The following is a 24,952-nucleotide window of genomic DNA, read 5'->3' as shown; positions in this document are numbered from 1 at the left end:
TTGCGCTGCTAGGCAAGCGCTCTACCGCTGAGTTAAATCCCCAACCCCACTGGCAGTTTTTTTAATTGGATATTTTCTTTATTTACATTTCAAATGTTATCCCCTTTCCTGGTTTCCCTTCCAGAAACCCCCATCCTCTCCCCCTCCCCCTGCTTCTATGAGGGTGCTCCCCCACCCTCCCACCCACTCCCTCCCACCTCCTCACTGTGACATTCCCGTACATTGGGGCATCAAAGTCTTCACAGGACCAAGGGTCTCTTCTCCCATTGATGCCTGAGAAGGTCATCCTCTGCTACATATGCAGCTGGAGCCATGGATCTCTTCATATGTACTCTTTGGTTGGTGATTTAGTCCCTGAGAGCTCTGGGGCGACTGGTTGATTGATATTGTTGTGCTTCCTATGGATTGCAAATCCCTTCAGCTCCTTCAGTTCTTTCTCTAACTTCTCCACTCTTGCCCATGAGGCACTCTTGTCCCACTTTCGGGCACCTGCCATGAAGATGTCCCACCCATCACCAGCCTCCAACCCTTCTAATTCCAAGAACCTGCAGGTCTTCTTTGACATGGACATCAGTGGGGAGAGAGTTGGATGAATTGTTTTAGAATTGTTTCCAGATATTGTTCCCCAAACTGCAGAACATTTTCATGCATTGTGTACAGGAGAAAAAGGCACTGGATCCACAACTGGGAAACCTCTCCACTTTAAAGGATGTCCTTTCCAATGAATTGTTAAAAAACGTATGACTCAGGGTAGAGACTTGAGAATGGGACAGGTGGAGAAAATATTTCTGGTGAAAAATTTGAAGATGTGAATTTTCATTATAAGCATGATCGGGAGGGTTTGCTGAGCATGGCAAATGCAGGTCCCAACACAAATGATTCTCAGTTCTTTATCACAACAGTTCCAACCCCTCACTTGGATGGAAACATGTGGTATTTGGTCAAGTAATAAAAGGACTACGTGTGGCAAGGATGCTTGAAAATGGAGATGTGAATGGTGAAAAACAAGCCAAACTGTGTCTTATTGCAGGATGTGGAGAATTGAAAGGAGATGACTGGGGAATATTCCCCAAAGATGACTCTGGTGACAGTCATCCAGATTTCCCTGAGGATGCAGATGTAGACTTAAAAGACATAGATAAAATTTTATTAATATCCGAACTTAAAAAAACATTGGAAATACCTTTTTAAGTCTCAGAACTGGAAGATGGCTATTAAAAACATGTGAAGTTTTAAGGTATGTGCATAGTTCAAATTCTGTTGTTGAGAAAGCAGATATATCCTACTGCAACCTATAGCCTTAATTTGTGTGCTGAATATCGGTGCTTGTAAATTGGAGATGTCAAATAGGCAGGGGCAATTGACAGTTGCTTGGAGGATCTTGAAATGGACCCTTCAAATACTAAAGCACTATACTGAAGAATGCAAGGATGGCAAGGATTAAAATAATATGAACATGCATTGACTGGTCTTAAGAAGGCACAGGAGGTGCCACAGGAGAAAAAACTATCCAGGCAGAATTGCTTAAAGTCAAACAAATGATAAAGAAATGGTTTTTAATAGCCGAGTAGTACTCCATTGTGTAGATGTACCACATTTTCTGTATCCATCCCTCTGTTGAAGGACATCTGGGTCCTTTCCATCTTCTGACTATTATAAATAAGGCTGCTATGGAGCACGTGTCCTTGTTAAATGTTGGAGAATCTTTTGGGTATGTGAGTAGGAGAGGTATAGCTGAGTCCTCAGGTTGTACTATGTCCAGTTTTCTAAGGAAACACTAGACTGATTTCCATAGTAGTTGTACCAACTTGTAATTCCACCAAAAATGGAGGAGTGTTTCTCTTTCTCTACATCCTCTACCTGAAGATTAAGGATGTTGAACATTTTTCTAGGTACTTCTCAGCCATTTGATTTTCCTCAGTTGAGAATTTTTTGTTTAGCTCTATTCCCCATTTTTAATAAGTTTATTTGGTTCTCTGAGGTCTAACTTGAGTTCTTTGTATATATTGGATATTAGCTCTCTACCTGTTGTAGGATTTGTAAAGATCTTTTTCCAATCTGTTGGCTGCCATTTTGTCCTATTGAAAGTGTCCTTTGCCTTACAGTAGCTTTGTGATTTTATGAGGTCCCAGTTGTTAGTTGTTTATCTTAGAACATAAGTCGTTGGTGCTCTGTTCAGGAAAGTTTCCCATGTTCCCACATGTTTAAGGTTCTTCCCCACGTTTTCTTCTATTAGTTTGAGTATATTTGGTTTCATGTGGAGGTCCTTGATCCATTTAAATTTGAGCTTTGTACAGGGTGATAAGAATGGATCGATTTGCATCGTTCCACATGCTGACCTCCAGTTGCACCAGCACCGTTTGTAGAAAACGCTATTTTTCCCCCCCACTGGATGGTTTTAGCTCCTTTGTCAAAGATCTAGTGACCATAGGGGTGTGGGTTCATTTCTGAGTCTTCTGTTCAATTCCATAGATCTACCCACCTGTCTCCGTACCAATAACATGTAGTTTTTTCACTATTGCTCTATAGTATAGATTGAGGTCAGGTGATTCTCCTAGAATTTCTTTCATTGCTGAGAATAGTTTTTGGTATCCTTGATTTTTTGTTATTTCAAATAAATTTGCATACCGCTCTTTCTAACTCTATGAAGAATTGAATTTAAATTTTGATGAGAATTTGCATGGAATCTGTTGATTGCTTTCAGCAAGATGACCATTTTTACTATATTAATCCTGCCAATCCATGATCATGGGAGATCTTTTTATTTTCTGAGATCTTCCATTTCTTTCTTCAGAAACTTGCAGTTCTTGTCATACAGATCTTTCACTTGCTTGGTTAGAGTCAAACTGAGATATTTTATATTATTTGTGACTATTGTGAAAGTTGTTATTTCCCTAATTTCTTTCTCAGTCTGTTTATCCTTTGAGTAGAGGAAAATTTGAGTTAATTTTATATTCAGCCACTTTGCTGAAGTTGTTTATTAGGTTCCCTGGTGGAATTTTTGGGGTCCCATAAGTATATCTTCTGCAAATAGTGACATTTTGACTTCTTCCTTTCCAATTTGTATTCCATTGACTTCTTTTTGTTTTCTACTTGTTCTGGCTAGGACTTTAAGTACTATATTGAATAAGTAGGGAGAAAGTGGGCAGCCTTGTTAAGTTCCCGATTTTAGTGGGATTGCTTAAAGTTTCTCTCCATTTAGTTTGGCTACTGGTTTGCTGTATATTGCTTTTGCTATGTTTATGTATGGGCCCTGAATTCCTGTAATTTCCAAAACTTTTATCATGAAGTGGTATTGAATTTTATCAAATGTTTTCTCAGCATCTAATGAAATGATCAAGTGATGTTTTTTGAGTTTGTTTATATAGTGGGTCAGCCTGATGGATTTCTGTCTATTGAACCATCCCTGCATCTGCGGCAAGAAGCCTACTGGATCGTGATGGATGACTGTTTTGATGTGTTCATGGATTTGAATTGACATCATTTTATTGAGCATTTTTACATCAATATTCAGAAGTGAAATTGGTCTGAAGTTCTCCTTTGTTGTTGGGTCTTTGTGTGGTTAATAATGAGTGAAATTTTGGCTTTATAATACTAATTAGGTAGAGTTTCTTCTCTTTCTATTTTGTGGAATAGTTTGGACTATATTTGTAGTAGGTCTTCTTTGAAGTTCAGAAAGAATTCTGCATTAAACCCATCTGGTCCTGGAATTTTTTTGGTTGGGAATCTGTTATTGACTGCTTCTATTTCTTTAGGGGTTATGGGACTGTTTAGATGGTTTATCTGATCTTAATTTAACATTGGTACCTGGTATCTGTCTAGAAAATTGTCTGTTTCATGCCGATTTTCCAGTTTTGTTGGGTATAGACTTTTGTAGTAGGATCTGATGTTTTTTTTTCAGTTTTCTTAGATTCTGTTGTTATGACTCCCTTTTCATTTCTGATTTTGTTAATTTGGATACTGTCTCTGTGCCCTCTGGTTAGTCTGGCTTAGGGTTTGTCTATCTTGTTGATTAACTCAAAGAACCAGCTCCTGGTTTTGTTAATTCTTTTTATAGTCATTCTTGTTTTTACTTGGTTGATTTCAGTCCTGAGTTTGATTATTTCCTGCTGTCTACTCCTCTTGGGTGTATTTGTTTTTTTTTTTTTTTTTTTTATTATCTTGAATATTTTTTATATATATTTCGATTGTTATTCCCTTTCCCGGTTTCCGGGCAAACATCCCCCTCCCCCCTCCCCTTCCTTATGGGTGTTCCCCTCCCCACCCTCCCCCCATTGCCGCCCTCCCCGCAACAGTCTAGTTCACTGGGGTTCAGTATTAGCAGGACCCAGGGCTTCCCCTTCCACTGGTGCTCTTACTAGGATATTCATTGCTACCTATGAGGTCAGAGTCCAGGGTCAGTCCATGTATAGTCTTTAGGTAGTGGCTTAGTCCCTGGAAGCTCTGGTGGCTTGTCATTGTTGTACATATAGGGTCTCGAGCCCCTTCAAGCTCTTCCAGTTCTTTCTCTGATTCCTTCAACGGGGGGTCCCATTCTCAGTTCAGAGGTTTGCTGCTGGCATTCGCCTCTGTATTTGCTGTATTCTGGCTGTGTCTCTCAGGAGCGATCTACACTTCTGCACTTCTTTGCTTCATCCATCTTGTCTAATTGGGTGGCTGTATATATATGGGCCACATGTGGGGCAGGCTCTGAATGGATGTTCCTTCAGTCTCTGTTTTAATCTTTGCCTCTCTCTTCCCTGCCAAGGGTATTCTTGTTCCCCTTTTAAAGAAGGAGTGAAGCATTCACATTTTGATCATCCGTCTTGAGTTTCATTTGTTCTAGACATCTAGGGTAATTCAGGCATTTGGGCTAATAGCCACTTATCAATGAGTGCATACCATGTATGTCTTTCTGTGATTGGGTTAGCTCACTCAGGATGATATTTTCCAGTTCCAACCATTTGCCTACAAATTTCATAAACTCGTTGTTTTTGATAGCTGAGTAATATTCCATTGTGTAGATATACCACATTTTCTGTATCCATTCCTCTGTTGAAGGGCATCTGGGTTCTTTCCAGCTTCTGGCTATTATAAATAAGGCTGCGATGAACATAGTGGAGCACGTGTCTTTTTTATATGTTGGGACATCTTTTGGGTATATGCCCAAGAGAGGGATAGCTGGATCCTCAGGCAGTTTAATGTCCAATTTTCTGAGGAACCTCCAGACTGATTTCAAGAATGGTTGTACCAGTCTGCAATCCCACCAACAATGGAGGAGTGTTCCTCTTTCTCCACATCCTCGCCAGCATTTGCTGTCACCTGAGTTTTTGATCTTAGCCATTCTCACTGGTGTGAGGTGAAATCTCAGGGTTGTTTTGATTTGCATTTCCCTGATGACTAAAGATGTTGAACATTTCTTTAGGTGTTTCTCAGCCATTCGGCATTCCTCAGCTGTGAATTCTTTGTTTAGCTCTGAACCCCATTTTTTAATAGGGTTATTTGTCTCCCCTTGGTCTAACTTTTTTGAGTTCTTTGTATATTTTGGATATAAGGCCTCTATCTGTTGTAGGATTGGTAAAGATCTTTTCCCAATCTGTTGGTTGCGTTTGTCCCAAACCACAGTGTCCTTTGCCTTACAGAAGCTTTGCAGTTTTATGAGATCCCATTTGTCGATTCTTGATCTTAGAGCATACGCCATTGGTGTTTTGTTCAGGAAATTTTTTCCAGTACCCATGTGTTCCAGATGCTTCCCTAGTTTTTCTTCTATTAGTTTGAGTGTGTCTGGTTTGATGTGGAGGTCCTTGATCCACTTGGACTTAAGCTTTGTACAGGGTGATAAGCATGGATCGATCTGCATTCTTCTACATGTTGACCTCCAGTTGAACCAGCACCATTTGCTGAAAATGCTATCTTTTTTTCCATTGGATGGATTTGGCTCCTTTGTCAAAAAATCAAGTGACCATAGGTGTGTGGGTTCATTTCTGGGTCTTCAATTCTGTTCCATTGGTCTATCTGTCTGTCTCTGTACCAATACCATGCAGTTTTATCACTATTGCTCTGTAATACTGCTTGAGTTCAGGGATAGTGATTCCCCTGAAGTCCTTTTATTGTTGAGGATAGTTTAGCTATCCTGGGTTTTTGTTATTCCAGATGAATTTGCAAATTGTTCTGTCTAACTCTTTTGAAGAATTGGATTGGTATTTTGATGGGGATTGCATTGAATCTGTAGATCGCTTTTGGTAAAATGGCCATTTTACTATATTAATCCTGCCAATCCATGAGCATTGGAGATCTTTCCACCTTCTGAGGTCTTCTTCAATTTCTTTCTTCAGTGTCTTGAAGTTCTTATTGTACAGATCTTTTACTTGCTTGGTTAAAGTCACACCGAGGTAGTTTATATTATTTGGGTCTATTATGAAGGGTGTCGTTTCCCTAATTTCTTTCTCGGCTTGTTTCTCTTTTGTGTAGAGGAAGGCTACTGATTTATTTGAGTTAATTTTATACCCAGCCACTTTGCTGAAGTTGTTTATCAGCTTTAGTAGTTCTCTGGTGGAACTTTTGGCGTCACTTAAATATACTATCATATCATCTGCAAATAGTGATATTTTGACTTCTTCTTTTCCGATCTGTATCCCCTTGATCTCCTTTTGTTGTCTGATTGCTCTGGCTAGAACTTCAAGAACTATATTGAATAAGTAGGGAGAGAGTGGGCAGCCTTGTCTAGTCCCTGATTTTAGTGGGATTGCTTCAAGTTTCTCTCCATTTAGTTTAATGTTAGCAACTGGTTTGCTGTATATGGCTTTTATTATGTTTAGGTATGGGCCTTGTATTCCTATTCTTTCCAGGACTTTTATCATGAAGGGGTGTTGAATTTTTGTCAAATGCTTTCTCAGCATCTAATGAAATGATCATGTGGTTTTGTTCTTTCAGTTTGTTTATATAATGGATCACGTTGATGGTTTTCCGTATATTAAACCATCCCTGCATGCCTGGGATGAAGCCTACTTGATCATGGTGGATGATTGTTTTGATGTGCTCTTGATTCGGTTTGCCAGAATTTTGTTGAGTATTTTTAAATCGATGTTCATAAGGGAAATTGGTCTGAAGTTCTCTTTCTTTGTTGGGTCTTTGTGTGGTTTAGGTATAAGAGTAATTGTGGCTTCATAGAAGGAATTCGGTAGTGCTCCATCTGTTTCAATTTTGTGGAATAGTTTGGATAATATTGGTATGAGGTCTTCTATGAAGGTCTGATAGAATTCTGCACTAAACCCGTCTGGACCTGGGCTCTTTTTTGGTTGGGAGGCCTTTAATGACTGCTTCTATTTCCTTAGGAGTTATGGGGTTGTTTAACTGGTTTATCTGTTCCTGATTTAACTTCGGTACCTGGTATCTGTCTAGGAAATTGTCCATTTCCTGTAGATTTTCAAGTTTTGTTGAATATAGGCTTTTATGGTAAGATCTGATGATTTTTTGAATTTCCTCTGAATCTGTAGTTATGTCTCCCTTTTCATTTCTGATTTTGTTAATTTGGACACACTCTCTGTGTCCTCTCGTTAGTCTGGCTAGGGGTTTATCTATCTTGTTGATTTTCTCAAAGAACCAACTTTTGGTTCTGTTGATTCTTTCTATGGTCCTTTTTGTTTCTACTTGGTTGATTTCAGCTCTGAGTTTGATTATTTCCTGCCTTCTACTCTTCCTGGGTGTATTTGCTTCTTTTTGTTCTAGAGCTTTTAGGTGTGCTGTCAAGCTGCTGACATATGCTCTTTCCTGTTTCTTTCTGCAGGCACTCAGCGCTATGAGTTTTCCTCTTAGCACAGCTTTCATTGTGTCCCATAAGTTTGGGTATGTTGTACCTTCATTTTCATTAAATTCTAAAAAGTTTTTAATTTCTTTCTTTATTTCTTCCTTGACCAGGTTATCATTGAGTAGAGCATTGTTCAGTTTCCACGTATATGTGGGCATTCTTCCCTTATTGTTATTGAAGACCAGCTTTAGGCCGTGGTGGTCCGATAGCACGCATGGGATTATTTCTATCTTTCTGTATCTGTTGAGGCCTGTTTTTGACCAATTATATGGTCAATTTTGGAGAAAGTACCATGAGGAGCTGAGAAGAAGGTATATCCTTTTTGCTTTAGGGTAGAACGTTCTATAAATATCCGTTAAGTCCATTTGGCTGATGACTTCTCTTAGTCTGTCTACGTCTCTGTTTAATTTCTGTTTCCATGATCTGTCCATTGATGAGAGTGGGGTGTTGAAATCTCCTACTATTATTGTGTGAGGTGCAATGTGTGTTTGGAGCTTTAGTAAGGTTTCTTTTACGTATGTAGGTGCCCTTGTATTTGGGGCTTAGATATTTAGGATTGAGAGTTCATCTTGGTGGATTTTTCCTTTGATGAATATGAAGTGTCCTTCCTTATCTTTTTTGATGACTTTTAGTTGGAAATTGATTTTTATTTGATATTAGAATGGCTACTCCAGCTTGCTTCTTCTGACCATTTGCTTGGAAAGTTGTTTCCCAGCCTTTCACTCTGAGGTAGTGTCTGTCTTTGTCTCTGAGGTGTGTTTCCTGTAGGCAGCAGAATGCAGGGTCCTCGTCGCGTATCCAGTTTGTTAATCTATGTCTTTTTATTGGGGAGTTGAGGCCATTGATGTTGAGAGATATTAAGGAATAGTGATTATTGCTTCCCGTTATATTCATATTTGGATGTGAGGTTGTGTTTGTGTGCTTTTCTTCTCTTTGTTTTGTTGCCAAGACGATTAGATTCTTGCCTCTTCTTGGGTATAGCTTGCCTCCTTATGTTGGGCTTTACCATTTATTATCCTTTGTAGTGCTGGATTTGTAGAAAAGATATTGTGTAAATTTGGTTTTGTCATGGAATATCTTGGTTTCTCCATCTATGTTAATTGAGAGTTTTGCAGGATACAGTAGCCTGGGCTGGCATTTGTGTTCTCTTAGGGTCTGTATGACATCAGTCCAGGATCTTCTGGCCTTCATAGTTTCTGGCGAGAAGTCAGGTGTGATTCTGATAGGTCTGCCTTTATATGTTACTTGTCCTTTTTCCCTTACTGCTTTTAATATTCTTTCTTTATTTTGAGCGTTTAGTGTTTTGACTATTATGTGACGGGAGTTGTTTCTTTTCTGGTCCAATCTATTTGGAGTTCTGTAGGCTTCTTGTATGCTTATAGGTATCTCTTTTTTTAGGTTAGGGAAGTTTTCTTCTATGATTTTGTTGAAGATATTTACTGGTCCTTTGAGCTGGGAGTCTTCACTCTCTTCTATACCTATTATCCTTAGGTTTGATCTTCTCATTGAGTCCTGGATTTCCTGTATGTTTTGGACCAGTAGCTTTTTCCGCTTTTACATTATCTTTGACAGTTGAGTCAATGATTTCTATGGAATCTTCTGCTCCTGAGATTCTCTCTTCCATCTCTTGTATTCTGTTGGTGAAGCTTGTATCTACAGCTCCTTGTCTCTTCTTTTGGTTTTCTATATCCAGGGTTATTTCCATGTGTTCTTTCTTGATTGCTTCTATTTCCATTTTCAATTCCTTCAACTGTTTGTTTGTGTTTTCCTGGAATTCTTTCAGGGATTTTTGCGATTCCTCTCTGTAGGCTTCTACTTGTTCTCTAAGGGAGTTCTTCACGTCTTTCTTGAAGTCCTCCAGCATCATGATCAAATCTGATTTTGAAACTAGATCTTGCTTTTCTGGTGTGTTTGGATATTCCATGTTTGTTTTGGTGGGAGAATTGGGCTCCGATGATGCCATGTAGTCTTGGTTTCTGTTGCTTGTGTTCCTGCGCTTGCCTCTCGCCATCAGATTATCTCTAGTGTTACTTTGTTCTGCTAATTCTGACAGTGGCTAGACTGTCCTATAAGCCTGTGTGTCAGGAGTGCTGTAGACCTGTTTTACTGTTTTCTTTCAGCCAGTTATGGGGACAGAGTGTTCTGCTTTCGTGTGTGTAGTTTTGTCCCTCTACAGGTCTTCAGCTGTTCCTGTGGGCCTGTGTCTTGAGTTCACCAGGCAGGTCACTTGCAGCAGAAAAGTTGGTCTTACCTGTGGTCCCGAGGTTCGAGTTCGCTCGCGGGGTGCTGCCCACGGGCTCTCCGCGGTGGCAGCAACCGGGAAGATCTGCGCCGCCTCTTCCGGGAGCCTCCGTGCACCAGGGTTCCAGATGGCCTCCGGTGTTTTCCTCTGGAATCAGCAATGTGTGTAGAGAGCAGTCTTTTCTGGTTTCGCAGGCGTGTCTGCCTCTCTGAAGGTTTAGCTCTCCCTCCCACGGGATTTGGGTGCAGAGAACTGTTTATCCGGTCTGTTTCCTTCAGGTTCCGGCGGTGTCTCAGGCAGGGCTCCTGCCTCACCTGGGCCCTCTCCACGGGAGCCCAGAGGCCTTATACAGTTTCCTCTTGGGCCAGGGATGTGGGCAGGGGTGGGCAGTGTTGGTGGTCTCTTCTGCTCTGCAGCCTCAGGAGTGCCCACCTGACCAGGCGGTAAGGTATCTCTCCCACGGGTTCTGGGAGCAGAGAGCTGCTGCGGGCCGGGATCCGCGGGTGTGGGTGTTTCTTTTTGCTCTATAGATTTCAGAAGAGCTGTCAAGCTGCTAATGTATGCTTTCTCCAATTTCTTTTTAGTGCACTCAGAGCTATGAGTTTTCCTCTTAGCACTGCTTTCATTGTGTTCCATAAGTTTGTGTATGTTATGTTTCACTTTCATTAAATTTTAAAATTTCTTTATTTCTTCGTTGACCTGGGTATCATTTTTCAGCTTTCATGTATATGTGTATTTTCTGTTGTTTTTGTTGTTTTTGAAGACCAGCCTTAGTCCATGATTAGGTGGTAGGATTCATGGGATTATTTCAATTTCTTGTATTTCTTAAGGCCTGTTTTGTGACTGATTATATGGTCAGTTTTGGAGAAGGTATAATAAGGTGCTGAGAATAAGGTACTTTTTTTTATTTTAGGATCAAATAATATTTAGATACTGTTAAATCCACTTGGTTCATAACTCTGGTTAGTTTCACTATGTCTCTGTTAATTTTCTGTTTCCATGGTCTCTTCATTGTTGAAAGTAGGGTGTTAAATTCTCCCGTTTTTATTGTGTGAGGTGCAATATGTGTTTTGGACTTTAGTAAAGTTTCTTTTATGAATGTGTGTGCACTTGCATTTTGAGCATAGATATTTTGAATTGAGAATACATTTTGGTAGATTTTCCTTTGATGAGCATGACGGGCTGTTCCTTATCTTTTTTTTTTCTTTTTGATAAATTTTGGTTGGAAGTCAATTTTATTTGATATTAGAATGGCTAGTTAGTTCAGCCTGTTTCTTGGGACCATTCACTTGGAAAATTTTTTCTAGCATTTACTGTGAAGTAGTGTCTCTCTTTATCATGAAGGTGCATTTCGTGTATGCAGCAAAATCCTGGGTCCTGTCCACATATCTGTTCTGTTAGTATATGTATTTTTATTGAGGAATGAGTCAGTTGATGCTGAAGATATTAGGGAGCAATGATTGTTATTTTCTGTTACTTTTATTGTTAGGCATGGGATTATGTTTGTGTGGCTATCTTCTTTTGGGTCTGTTGAAAGAAGTTTACTTTCTTGCTTTTTCTAGGATATAGTTTCCTTTCTTGTATTGGTGTTTTCCAGCTATTATCCTTTGTAGGGCTGGATTTGTTTAAAGATTTTGGGTCTTCAATTCTATTCCACTGACCTATCTGCCTGTCTCTGCCTGTGTCTGTACCAATACCATTCAGTTTTTATCATTATTTCTCTGTAATACTGTTTGAGGTCAGGGATGGTGATTCCCCCAGAAATTCTTTTATTAAGAAAGATTCTCCACTATGTTCATAGCAGCCTTATTTATAATGGGCAGAAGCTGGAAAGAACCCAGATCCTCTTCAACAGAGGAATGGATACAGAAAATGTGGTATATCTACACCCTGGAGTATTATTCAGCTATCAAAAATATGACTTCTTGAAATTCATAGGCAAATGGATTGAACTAGAAAATATCATCCTGAGTGAGGTAACACAATCACAGAGAAACCCACATGGTATGCACTCACTGACAAGTGGATATTAGCCCAAAAGCTCGATTTGTCCAAGATGCAATCCGCAGACCACATCAAGCTCTAGAAGAAGGATGACCAAAATGTAGATGAGCAGAGAGCAAAGGAACAGCCATTCAGATCCTGCCCCACATGTGGCATATATAAATATATATATATATATATATATATATATATATATATATATATATATATATCCACCAAAACTAGATAAGATTGATGAAGTTAAGACGGGCATGCTGATAGGAACTGGAGTTCTCCTGAGAGACACAGCCAGAACGTGTCAAATACAGAGGCTAATGCTAGCAATAAACCACTGAACTGAGAACGGGACCCCCGTTGGAAGAATTAAAGAAAGTGTTGAAAGAGCTGAAGGGACTTGCAACCCCATAAGAACAACAATGCCAACCAACCAGATCTTCCAGGGACTAAACAACTCCCCAAAGACTATACATAGACTGATCCATGGCTCCACTGCATATGTAGCAGAGGATGGCCTTGTTGGGTACCAATGGAAGGAGAAGCCCTTGGTCCTGCCCAGATTGGATCCTCAGTATAAGGGAATGCTGGGGGATTAAGAGGCAATGGATGGGGAAGGGAACACCCTTATAGATGAAGGGGAAAGGGAGGAGTTAGGGGGCTTATGAATAGGAAACTGGGAAAGGGAACAACATTTTAAATGTAAATAAAGAATTATCCAATAAAAAAAGATATTGTGTTTTTTTGTTTTTTTCATGGAATATCTTGGTTTCTCCATCTATGTTGATTAATAGTTTTGCTGGGTATAGTAGCCTGGGCTGGCATTTCTGTTTTCTTAGTGTCTGTATGTCCTATACCTAGGATCTTCTGGCTTTTGGAGTCTCTGTTGAGAATTCTGGTATAATTCTGACAGGTCTTCCTTTATATGTTACTTGACCTTTTTCTCCCTACTGCCTTTAATATTCTGTCTTTGTTTTGTGCATTTGCTGTTTTGATTATTTTGTGATGGGAGTGGTTTCTTTTCTGGTCCAGTCTACTTTGGATTATGTATGTTTCTTGTATGTTCATGCACATCTCTTTCTTTAACTACAGAAAATTTCTTCTATAATTTTGTTAAGATATTTTCTGACCCTTTAAATCTGGAATCTTCACTATCTTCTATACCTGTTATCCTCAGGTTTGTTCTGTCCATTGTGTCCTGAGTTTCCTGGATAGTATGGGTTTGGAGCTTTTTGCATTTTACATTTTATTTGACTATTATGACAATCTTTTCTATGGTATCTTCTCTACCTGAGATTCTCTCTTCTATCTCTTGTAGTCTCATCAATGACTCCAGATTTTGTTCCTAGGTTTACTATCTTCAGGGTTGTCTCCCATTGTGATTTTTTTTATTGTTTCTATTTCCATTTCTGGATTCTAGAAATATTTGTTCAATTCCTTCACCAGTTTAGTTGTGTTTTCCTGTAATCCTTTAATGGATATTTATGTTTCCTCTTTAAAGGCTTCTACTTGTTTACTTGTGTTGTCCTGTCTTTCTTTATGGGAGTGAGTTATTTAGGTCCTTCTTAAAGTCCTCTATCATCATAAGATGTGATTTTTAATTCCAAATCTTTCTTTTTTGGTGTGTTGGGGTATCCAGAACTTGCTGTGGTGGGAGATCTAGGTTCTGATGATGCCTTGGTTTCTGTTGCTTAGTTTTTTAGCTTGCTTCTTACCATCTTCTTATCTCTGGTGCTAGTTGGTCTTGCTGTCCCTGATAGTAGCTGTCTCTCCTGTGATCTTAGGTGTATCAGCTCTCCTGGGAGGGCAGCTCTCTATGGTCAGGATTTGGGTCTGGAAAACTGTGTCACAGGGTTAACCCCAGGGTGTCAGATGGAGACTGGAAGGAGCCTGTTCCCAGTTGCTCTGCTGTTCCTAAGTTGTCACCTGGCCAGTCCCTCTTTGGTCAGTTATTCTAGCAAAAACATTCGTCTCAACTGTGGACTTAGGAGTGGCAGCACTCCTGGGAGACTAGCTCTCTCCAGGGAGGATTTTTGTACAAAGAGCTGTGCCATAGGTTTAACTCTGAGGCATGCAGATGGAGACAGGTTGTGTGTTATTTTGGGGACAGGTTCTATTATATAACTCAGTTTGGTCTTGAACCCTCATCCTTCTGATTCCTTTGAAGTCCTCAAGCTCAGCACCTGAATGCCTTGTGCCGGCTCAGCCTGTGTGTAAACCCTACTGTCAGTTTTACTGAAAATCTTTTTTGAATTGGTTAATATGTCAGAATTTTCTTCCTTGTAATTTTGAATAATTTTCCTTTTCATGTGCATCAGAGGTTTTGTTCTGCCATTCATTATTAATGGAATTTGGGTTTCTTTAAATTTATTTATTTATTTATTTATTTATTTATTTATTTATTTATATGTTTGTTTCCTTATTATCTTTTTTCTTTTTTTGGAGCGGGGGACCAAACCCAGGGCCTTGTGCTTGCTAGGCAAGCGCTCTACCAGTGAGCTAAATCCCCAACCCCACCTTATTATCTTTATTCATTTTTTTCTCATATATTTTGTCATCCTGACCACATTTACCCCTCCCTCCATGCCTCTCAGTCTCCCTGCTCCATCTCTAGATCTACTCCTCATCTGCTTCCATTCAGGAAACTGTAGGCTGCCCAGAAATATCAACAAAGTAAATCATAACAAATTACACTAAGACTAAGCACAGACACTCACAACAAGGCTAGCCAAGGCAACCCACTAGGAAGAAGAGGGTTCCAAGAGCAGGCAGAAGAATCAGAAATAACCCTGCCTGCCACACTGCCTCTGCTAGGAGTCCCCCAAGGACACTAAGCTACATAATCAAAGTATATGTGCAGAGGTCCTAGGTCAGAACCATCCAGGCTTCATGACTGTCACTTTAGTCTCTGAGGACTCTGCTTAGTTAATTCTGTGGGCCAGGATTTTATAGAGTCCTTGATTTATCTGGTTTTTAGAATCCATTCTTCTTCTCTTTTGGAGGGTTCCCTAGGTTCTGCCTAATGTTTGACTATAGGCATCTGCAACCATCAGTTGCTAGATGAACCTCTTGGTTAGATTCTGATCCATGTATATAGCAGAATACCATTAGTAATTATTTCACTGACTTTTCTTTTTAATTTGCTAGTCATGTTTGGTTCTATAGTAGGTCTCTGGACTATACAGATGCTGTTCCTGGCCCTCTAGGCAATGTCAAGAGTCAGTTCCCTCTCATGTTACAGGCCTCAAGTTGGACCAGTCATTTGTTGGCCATTCCAGAAGTTTTGAGTTACTGTTACCCCAGCATATCTTACAGGCAGGACAAATTATAGATTAAAGGCTTTTTGGCTAGGTCGGTGGTCCAGTTCCACCACAGGAAGCCTTACCTTGTTACAGAAAATGGCCTGTCCCAGGCTCCATTTCCCCCATAATTAGGAGTCTTCACTAGGGACAGTCTTAGAAATATTGCTGCTTTGATCACAGACATAGAAACGGTAAGTCTTACCTTTAATTATTTTGACCGTACATCAATATGTTGATTTTTGATTCATATCAAAAAGTAGACTACTAGTTCTATTTTCACCTTCTAAAAGAAACTTTATCGATGCTTGTCACAGTAATGTCTCTTACATTTATACCAACAGTGTACATGCATCCTCATTTCACTATATCTTTGAAAATAGTACTACTTCTCATTTCAGCAGTAGTCAGTTTTATTATTCAGTTCTGTTAATTTTTGAGGTATGCAAGAGTTGGATTTCTACATTTTAATCTTACTAGCAGAATCTTACTCTTTCTAGTTTAGTGAACCAACACACCTGCTGCTAATTTCAATTAGCCTAAGCCTCTTGCCCTTAGTCAGAACTAAAATACAAAATTAGGTTTGGCTCTGTCATATAAGTTTCTTGAGACAAAACATCTACTGATACATGAGAGTCACTTTTAATTTCTGCATTCCCGATGGAGAAAAATACCAGGATCATTCTGTCTTTCAAAATTTAATAAACAGTACTTTCTAATTTCTCCTATTAATTATCATGTATCATTTTAATTTTGCCTCATTTAATTGTGGGTGATTGTTAATATTTTCTTCTCTCTTTTTGTCTATCATCTCTACCTACCTATCTATCTATCCATCCATCTATCTATCTATCTATCTATCTATCTATCTATCTATCTATCTATCTATCTATCCTATCCATCCATCTATCCATCTATCATCTATCTATCTATATATCTATCACCCACCACTCGCCTATCTATCATCAATCTGTCCTCTCCCTCTCCCCCCTCTCTTTCTCTCTCATGTGCTTGAAAAGATGGGATGATTCTATGTATAACAGCAAAGATACCTGAATAGGCATCTGAGGATTAGCTTCTAAGGCATCAAATTTCAGCCAGGCTAAAATAAAAGAATACATAAAATGAAAAAGAAATGTCCTCCTATCAGTTGACAACTACAACAAGGGAGAGTACATTGCTCTAAGGAACTGTGCAAACTCAGGACTGTTCAAGGAAGTATAAGCATCCAAGGATATTCACCATATCACAGAAGTTCAAAGAAAAAGAATTTCAGCTGCCAACTCTTTTTGGCATTATCCTAGAGGCCATAATGAAGGTTAGATTATGAATTCAAATTCCACATGACAATGAGCCAGGAAAAAATGTGTCTCACCTTGGTGGACTGTGGATTTGCTTGAGAGAGTGAGAGAGCATATGAATGCAACCAGAAGCTCAACTTTCTGGTACAGTAAGAAGAAGAACTATGACACATTAGAAAGAGGCATAACTTGGGTCCAAGCTCTTTAAGATGGGTTCTCAAGTCAATTTTCTTAGTGTTGGCCAAGAAAAAGTTTCCGAGCCATGCTGGATCCCCAGCTCAAAAATGCTGGGAAAGATAATGAGCAATGATTCCTTCTGAGTCTGTCCTTTCATAGACTACACAATAAATTGATTCAACTTTATTTTCAGTTTCCACTCATGGTTGTTCTCATTGTGGGTTCCATTGTAGTGACCTTAGAGAACTTCAGTTATAGGTGCAGTTTAGATACCATGACTATTAGTAAGGAGTGATGGTACCTTGGTCTGATAATTGTAGACTGAATGATGTCTGTGAATGTAAAGTAGCAGCTATAACTCAGTCGAGTGTAGCTTGGCATACATGAGATCTTAGTTTCGATCACCACTACCATTAAATATATAATGAAACGAATGATTCTTATATTACACTGTCTAATATGGGCGTGGCCATGGTCTTGACTTTTGGAAGTAATCTTAGGGAAGCATTGATAGATCAGTTCCTCTTATCTATATGTCAAAAATTCAATTCTGGAATGTTATATGAAAATTTCAGTTAAATAGCAGGCTGGAGAAATGGCTTAGTTGTTAATGTGCATGCTACAGAAACATGAGATTCTGTCTTTGATTCCTCGAACCCAGGTACAATTTCAACATTTATTCAACCCCTTACAATTCAATGCCTAGGAGGCAGATGTAAGTAGATGCCTGAGGCTCATTGCTAGCCAGACAATTAAATCGCTATAAGTCAGATTCAGTGAGAAAATGTTGCTCCCTACAAAAGTAAAGGGGAGAGCAATTCAATAAAAGTGAATATCAGGTTGTGGCCTGTATACACATGTGAAGAAGGGTGCATAAGCATCTACATACACTGCACACATGCACACATGTACACATGCAAGCACATTTCTATTTAAAAGATATGCTTTTGTTTTGCTTTGTTTTGTTTTAAGTCACCTAATCTGAAAGGAGTTTTCATGTGCCCAAGACCAGTTTTTTTTAACCAGTCCCATATGCCTACAGGTAAGTCAAATGTTCCACGTCTACTTCACTGCCTTTGGGTATTTTGAAATCTAATATATGCTTGTGGCTTTGTTGTATAACATAAAATGACTTTTGTTTTACTCTACTTAAAATCCAACTTTGTATCGAATCTAAAATTAAAGAGGTTAGTTATAATTCCTAGCTATTTCTTATAATACGTAAGGATGAACTAGTATTACAATGTCATCCTTTTTCTGTCAGTCATCTAGAAGCCTCGTCTTTAGCTACTTTGACAATCTTACCAGAGCTTTGTAACCAAATTAGGAAATAGTCTGTAAAATGTTCCTGAAAGCTCCTTATGAGGAAGGTAACAGCATATCTAATGATCAGTGAGGGAATTTGATGCCTGAAAAGTAAGTGTACTCAAAAAGGTTGACTCCAGGTCTCTCTAATTGAACAATGCAAAACGATAATCTTTGATTCCTATTCTGTCTCCAGCCCTTAAATACAAGGCTGATTTTTCATTACTGTAAGCAGTACTATGATATAGTAGATGTCCACTGGCATTTGTCAAGTGAATAAATGGATGGAAGGAAGAGAGGTAATATAGACGTACAGATAATGATGGTAAATTACTAATTACTATACTGTAAGAACTCATAGCTGATGCATACACCATGATCACTAGGCATATAAGGAGAAAGTATGGCATGTGTTCTAAGAATAAATGTGGAAAAATATTCTAGGCAGAAGCTAGTTTCAACCTGAGTGGGAGGTTGTCGTATATATGAACTCCAAAGTACATAATTTGAAACAATTAGAGATGATTGAGAAATTGATAAATTATATTTAATTCTTCCTTTAAAAGAATGACTCATTTATAAATATCTTTCATAGTCTGGGGCAAAGGTCCCATGGTGAGAACTATGGAAGATCCTAAATCGACTTTGATTTTAGAGTTGGAAAGGTAACACTTTCTGATGTGTAGGCTCTTACAACTCACTGCTGTCTTCCCTCCAGTGAGTCTATTAACCATTTACCAGTGATGGCTAGAATGAGCTTTATAGAACAACAGTACTTAACATCTAATTTATTAATAAGTTCATCTACTGATCAAACAAAGTGCTATTAGCTAACCTATTTTGTTTGTGAAGGGAGGCAATTTAAGGCCAGTGATTCCGATAATAGTTTACAATCAATCAACTGAGTGTTTCCATGACTCAATAGATCAACATAGTATCTCATAATGAGCCATGAGGGAGAAAAAAATATAGTTGCCAACTTAATCATTTCAATCAATAGTGGAATGAAAGATAGACATTATGTTATTAGTTAGTTTCCTCATGAGCAGATTAACAATTTATATACAACTATGAATTGTAGGTAAAATTAGATTTACCAATATATAAAAAAAGAGTCAATGGCTTGGCTTATTCTTTTAAGTATTAAGACATAATCATCGGTAGTTATGTTTTATGCTTCAAATCGGTACATTAGTTTGCATGCATATTTTTCTGAAAAAAATGCATTATCAAACACTGGTTCTGGTTTGTGTACAGATATTGAATCTGGTTCTATTTTTCATTTTTTTTTTTCGGAGCTGGGGACCGAACCCAGGGCCTTGCGCTTGCTAGGCAAGCGCTCTACCACTGAGCTAAATCCCCAACCCCTGGTTCTATTTTTCTATGTAGAAGTTGGGTTTTGGCTTTGATATATGGAAAGTAGTTCTGGTTCTCATTTACATTACCATTTTCATTTTGCTTTATTAATGAGTAAGTTCCTCCAGTTTTTATCCTTTTAATTTTGTGCTGTATTGAATATGTAGCCATTTGCAATTCTTTGTCTCCATACTGTGTGGTACTGAGATGGTGATTAAGATAAAGGGTTTCCTAGAAAGGAGGTTCCAATTGGGAAAGAATAGAATGAGAGAGCTACTCTAAGCTCATCAGTAAGAAAGGGTGATGAGTGAAACCTCAGTCAATACATGGACACTGATGATCCTTGATTCAGAGGGCCATGGATTAGAGAGGCTGATGTTAGCTGTGAATCAGCATATATGACTAATTAGAATTGTTAAATTCAAGATGCAGGATTGCTCAGTGCTTAAGAGCACTTGCTGCTCTTCCAGAAGAAGAGTTCTGCTCCCAGCACCCAAGTCAGCGAACTTACACCTATCTGTAACTCTAGTCTAAGGGATGTGATGTCCTCATTTGGCACCATTTGTCCTCATTTGGATACCATGAGGCATATACACATGTAGCATATATGACCACAGGTATAAGTAGAAATAGAAAATTATAACTTAAAAATAAATTGTACTAAAGAATATATAAGAGATGTTACCCTTCTACAGTGTTGGGCTACAGGTCAGATGAAATAGGGTATGAAAAATCTCATACAATTTTGAAAACTGATTTTTTAAAGGACAGAAAACTAAATATACAATATCCATTCACAAAGAATTCTACTCACTCTTTCACACCAAGCCCTCCTTCAATCACATGTTGTCAAAAGTTTAGTTTGTCAGCACTATACTATATTGTATATCATTGTTAGTTCTTGAAACAGTTCAGTAAGACTTGGATTTTAAATCAACATTTATTGGACTAATAGTAATGTTATTATTTTGATTATTTGGAGTTTTTGAAAATGACAATCATTTATTATACTCAAAGATTAGGAAACTTGATTTTTCCAATAAATCACATGTCTGTTGCTATGATAAAAATACACTCACATAAAGCTATTTAGGGAAGAAAAGGTTTATTTTAGCTCACAACTCTAGAAGACAATTCATTATTGTAGGGAAGTCAAGGGGTCTCAAACCTAAAACAGGTAGTCACATCGTATCCATAGTCAGAAGTAAAAAGAAGTAAAATCATTCATTCTAATACTCAGTTGACTTTTTCTATTTTTGTATATCCACAACTGAAATCCAGGGGATGGTGCTACCCATAGTAGGCTAGGTCTTCCCAGATCAATCAACATTTTTAAGACAATACCCCACAGACATGATCAAAGGCTAAGCTGATCAATATTGTCCCTCATTGAGACTCTCTTCTTAGGTGAATATAAATTGTGTCAAGGTCACAATTAAAATGAACCAGTATAGCTGGTATTTAACTTATTTAAATTAAAGGTTTTCATATTCATATTACATAAAAGTTTGATATAATTTTATTAAATTGTGGCACATAGCAAATGTGTACAGTTTATTATTATATAAAGACTAAAATAGACGTATTATTGACAGAAATATTAAAGTAAATATTTCAATGCTTAATAATTAAACACAGTGGTTTCTGTACACTAGTATATATTTTAAGGAAAAAATCAAGACACTTCATTTTGTTTGTATATTTATATGCTTAAGAAAATGGAATAAATGTATTTTCATTGTAACTTATTGTCAACATGCTTACTGTTAGATGATAGAAAAACAGCCATGGTGAAGAGTTAATTGCATGGCTAGGCTATGAAAAATCTTTATTTGATGCAGATAAATGATTTAACAGAATTCATGGGGGAGAATTAACCTGTAACTCACATGTTTTTTTGGTTTAACCACTGCCCACAAGACATTTCTTTACAATTTAAAGCTTAAAAATGTGATTTCTCTCCATCTTTGGTTGTTTTCTTACTTGAGCCTTCTCATCAGGAAATTCTTTCAAAGAATAAATTATTAAAACCCTCAAGTATCACTTCTCGGCCTTTTGGCTAAGATCAAGTTTAAAACCCTCAAGTATTAGAAGTCTTTAAACACCTCAGCTAAAGTTCAAACCTCTTATTTCTGAGGACAGATGGGAAAAAACGTTAAAGCTTGAACAGATTCATTGCTTGGCTTTCACAGTCCATGACAAATCTAATCGTGTGCTACTTTTCTCATTACTCGGTAATGTGAATGGCATCTGTGTAAAATATGCTCACAATTAAATGATTTTCCGCAGTCACGTGTGTGTGCTTTGGTCTCTGTCCATTTCTAATTGGGTTTGTGCTGGAGTAAAGGGCTTGGGGTTGCATTACACATGTCCTGGAACTGCCACAGAGAAACAGGGCAAGAGTGAGAAGAAGCAATGGGAGCCTCTTAACACCTTTTCATGCTGAGACTCCGGACTGGCTTTTCTCTCATCTTCAAATGCCAGATTTTAAGTACACTTAAGGAAATAAAACAGCCGTCATATCTGGTTAATAATTTAAAATAAATAAATAAATATTAGAATTTCTTGCAACACAAGAAAAAATGCTTTTAGAGATCTAGGCACTTGCCAGTGGAGGCACGGATGACATGAGCAGCAAAATTTTATAAAACGTCTCTGCCTTTCATTTTCTGCAGCAGTGATGTGTTTTGGTTGCATAAAGAAGACTTTGAATCTAAGAAAGAAATGCTTCATTCTAAGGCAAAAATAGCTGTAACAGTGCTAGAATGATCTGAAAATGATTAAAAGAACTCTCATAAATTTATTCAACATAAATCACAGGAAGATTTTATAATTTACATTAATTTATTTGGGAGCAGGTCCTTCCTTTTGTTTCTGCAGTGCTGACTATAAGTGTTTTATAGACAACAATGTAGGTAGTATGTCTTGAAAACAGAAGCACTTAGAATGCTGAATTAGCCTCTTTCTGTATAGAGAGAAATGACTATAATAGATTTTGAATTAAACTGTGTGTCTAGGCTAAGGTCTTGAACGGGCTAATGTCCATTAACAATCAACAAATTAGTAAATTGCCTTTATTGAAATTTCTTTTCTCAACCTAATGGTTTGTTTAACTGATGGCTGATGTGACCATTAGGGGCTATTAGCATGTTAAGAGGGTATTAAATAAGGCCAACAGTTGGCCTTAAAAACAAAAGGATAAATACAGCACAATTTATTATTTTGCTGGGCTAAGCAAACAGAGTTTCAATACATTACTGCCTTCTGACAATGCCAGAAGTCATCTGTTGAATACATATTTGTCTGGGTTAGGAACAAGAAGATCAGCAAATCTGTGATCTGCTCAACTCCAACTGTCCAAGCTGGCCTGCAGACATTAAATTCTGACTTTTGTGCATTGATTCATCTAAAAGTTTGTGTTCTCTTGGAATTTTCTGTCAAGTATCATTATGAATAAGAAAAATGCTTATTGAAAGCAGATGTAGATGAAGCTGTCCTAACATAAAATTAGTTTCAAATGGACTCTGCATTGAAGCAAAGGAATATAAGACAGAAGCATCAAGAGAATTTTTTTTTAAAACCCTACTGCTGACTCTTCACCATTTTTAATATATACAGTGTCCTGTTATTGCTTTAAAAGCTAGGAAAACAGACCTAAGAGCGCCATACAAAACAGTTGCTAACAAGAATCTCCTTACATTTGGTTTGCTTTTATTTGTGTCAAATTCCTGTTTTCTGTTTGATTGTTTTTTAGAATTGTTTTATTTTTGATACTTTATTTCAAAATAGACAAAATTGCTAAATCTGTGTCTGTCTTTCAGTCTCTGTGTCATTAACATGCTATTCCAGAAACATACAGGTGCTGCTGTGTACTCATTATTGAATATTAATAAATTCACAAGCTACCTTGGCTTAATTAGCTGCATTTTACCAGGTAGCCCATGGTTACCTTGATGGTTGGCCATTGGCAGATTTGTTATTTTATTTAAAATGTATTAATGATATTACCTCAGATTATGATTATACCTCACATAGATATGTATGTAAACATGGAAGTTACAGAATGCCTAGAAAACTGCTAAAAGATATATCCAAAATGGCCTTATTGGATACATAATAGAAATGTAAAGGGTCACAGAAGGCGCTTAGGTAAGGGCACAAGTAATTCAGTTGGAAAACTATTGGGAAGCCATAATTGGACCTTGGGGCAAGGTACTGGGTTCTAATGAATGGACAGATGTGCAATAAATGCACACAGGATTTTGGCGATAATTCAGTAAATCTATTACATTGTTACGAGACCTTGCTGATGAATATCATGTGTTCAAACTATTGTCTGAGCACAAGCCAATCTGTTTTGTTAAGGTTGTAAGTGGTATCTGTTCTAGTTTGCTTTCTATTGCTATGAAAAATATGACTTTGATCAAAAGCATCTTTTGGGTGTTTGCTTGACTGAAATGTTTCAACCACAGCCCATCACTGAGGGAAACCAAAGCAGGAACTCAAACTGTATAGAAACCTAGAGGCAGGGATTGAAGACCATGGAGGAATATTGTTTACATGGCTTGCCATGGTTTGCTCAGTCTGCTTTCTTATACCATATGGGACCACCCGCCTAGTGCTGGTGTTGGCCACATTAGCGTCATAAATAATTAATCAAGAAAATACCCTGCAGTCTTGCTTTCTGGCCAATCTGATGGAAGCATTTTCTCAGCTGATGTTCTCTCCTACCAGATGACACTAACTTGTGTCAAGTTGACGAAAACGCTAGGCGTCACAGTGTATTGTGTATAACTTATACACAGGTATAATTTAGCAGTCTGCCTAGTGTTGGTGTGAGATAGTTAAAGGCATGCATGTTCTCAAAGAAGTGTTCATTCTCATTTCGCATCTGCATATTCTGCTTTGAAAATGGAGTCATTGAGAGCTTAGCACATCTTAAAAGCTGCTGTTTCACATAATATAAAATAACTTAGAACAGGACGAAGCCAACTACATTGTGTTTTCCAGGAGCGATATAGGTGATATCATTTGCAACAGACCCTGAATACCATCTTAATGTAACCTCACTGTTACTAGGATATCGCTGTGGTCCTTCCTTGATCCTGTGTATCAAAAGAGTCCACAGGAAACAGGCAGAATATAGTGCATAATACAAGTGGAATTGATCACAAGACAAAGTGAAACATTTTGGTAATGTCTAGACTCTCTCAAGGAACCAATAGTGAGTTCAATGGTGCTTATGATAATTTAAACTCCCAAAAGCAGTATATACAGGCATTAAGGTATAAGGCATTCTCTTGCTACGTAGAGAATTTGAGGTTAAGGTGGGCTACATGGGGCACTACATCAAATAGCAGTAGCCGTAATAGCAGCAGTGAAGTGGAGAAGATATTAAACTGAAACAATACCTTTGATTAGATACAAGGTTACTAGCTTTAGTACACACATATAGGCATGAAGTTTGGCTTCTGCATTGACTGGTAGA

General features: G+C 38.1%; 1 pseudogene; it reads left to right on the top strand.

Annotated features, from left to right (window-relative positions):
* The first annotated feature begins 500 nt into the window (after positions 1 to 500).
* The window catches only part of LOC116886970, a 50,072-nt pseudogene continuing 25,620 nt past the window's right edge, over positions 501 to 24,952 (top strand).

This window comes from Rattus rattus, chromosome 18 (genome assembly GCF_011064425.1).
Source record: "Rattus rattus isolate New Zealand chromosome 18, Rrattus_CSIRO_v1, whole genome shotgun sequence".
Lineage (NCBI taxonomy): Eukaryota > Metazoa > Chordata > Mammalia > Rodentia > Muridae > Rattus > Rattus rattus.
Note: the sequence above shows the minus strand (reverse complement) of the source record. Positions and strands in the feature narration are given on the sequence as shown.